Source organism: Pygoscelis adeliae, unplaced genomic scaffold (assembly GCF_000699105.1).
Source record: "Pygoscelis adeliae isolate BGI_AS28 unplaced genomic scaffold, ASM69910v1 Scaffold168, whole genome shotgun sequence".
Classification (NCBI taxonomy): Eukaryota; Metazoa; Chordata; class Aves; order Sphenisciformes; family Spheniscidae; genus Pygoscelis; species Pygoscelis adeliae.
The window spans coordinates 377,706-379,336 of NW_008825566.1; positions in this window are offsets into that span (position 1 = coordinate 377,706).

Genomic DNA, 1,631 nt, shown 5'->3' on the forward strand with positions numbered 1-1,631 from the left:
GGCCAGCCTCCAGTCGTCTGGGACCACCCCCGTTAACCAGGACTGCTGATAGATGATGGAGAGGGGCTTGGCTAGCTCCTCCACCAGCTCCCTCAGCACTCTCGGGTGGATTCCATCCGGCCCCATAGACTTGTGAGCACCATAGACTTGTGAGCAAAAGTCTCACGAAAAAAAATTTTGTTTTGCTTAACAAAAAAAAATTTGTTCAGTTTTAGAGTATTACCACAAAGTGACTCCATTTTAGGTAATGAAAGGATACTGAATTTTCCCATTGTGGCTTTTTGACCCTTTTTATGTCAAAAAGCTCTAGACATTTAGTTTTCAGCAAACAGCTATGCCACCTATTTCTTCTTTATGTGCATGTGTATAACTGTCAAATTCTTAATTTCACTGAACTCCTTCATTCCCAAAAAGACACACTTTATCAAAACACATCTTCAGAGTACATCTTCATTAAAAAGATAGTTGAAGACCAGACTTTTCCATTTAGGAAAAAAAATTAGACAATAATTTTTTATGGCACTGCAAGTCAACAAATTTATTTCAAAGTTAGGAAATTTGCTTTCTGATATCTAATTTACATGATTCAGTATGCCCTAATGCCAGACCACGGACTAACAACCTACACAATATTCTGGGACAAATCTCAAGTTCTCCTTGTGAAACCACTACACCTTCTATAAATAATTGTTAATTTGGGACACATCTGGGATGTCTGCCTAAGGAAAGGTGAAGGAAAGCCAGGTTCAAGTGGCTCATTCAGAACATCTTTAATTCCAAACAATTCTGTACAATTAACTGGTTTTGAGAGCTGCCAACAGCTGACCATGAGCCAGCAATGCACCTTGGAAGCAAAGGAGGCCAACAGTATCCTGGGCTGCATGAGGAAAAGCATTGCCAGTAGGTCGAGGGAGGTGATCCTTCCTCTCTGCTTTGCACTGGTGTCCTGGTTTCAGCTGGGATAGAGTTAATTTTCTGCCTAGTAGCTGGTACAGTGCTGTGTTTTGGATTTAGGATGAGAATAATGTTGATGACTCACCGATGTTTTAGTTGTTGCTAGGTAGTGCTTACACTAGTCAAGGACTTTTCCGCTTTCCATGCTCTACCAACTGAGAAGGCTGGAGGTGCACAAGATGCTGGGAGGGGGCACAGCCAGGACAGCTGACCCCAACTGGCCAAAGGGACATTCCATACCATGTGACGTCATGCTCAGTATATAAACTGGGGGGAGTTGGCCAGGGGGGGCTGCTGCTCGGGGACTGGCTGGGCATCAGTCGGCGGGTGGTGAGCAATTGCATCGTGCATCACTTGCTTTGTATATTCTTCTATTATGTTATATAATATGTATATTATGTATAATATAATATAATATGTATACTATATATAATATAATATGTATAACCATATCTGTATAACCATATATGTATAACCATATATACTATGGTTATACAGGCTGGCAGTGATGAGGTTGCAGAGAGAAGTCCAGAAGCAATCAAAAGCGACTTCAGGGCACTGGGGCAACTGGTTGAAGGATCGGGAGCACAGGCAGTGTTTTCCTCAATCCCTACAGTGGCAGGGAAGGACACTGGAAGGAACAGGAAAACACACCTGATCAACACGTGGCTCAGGGG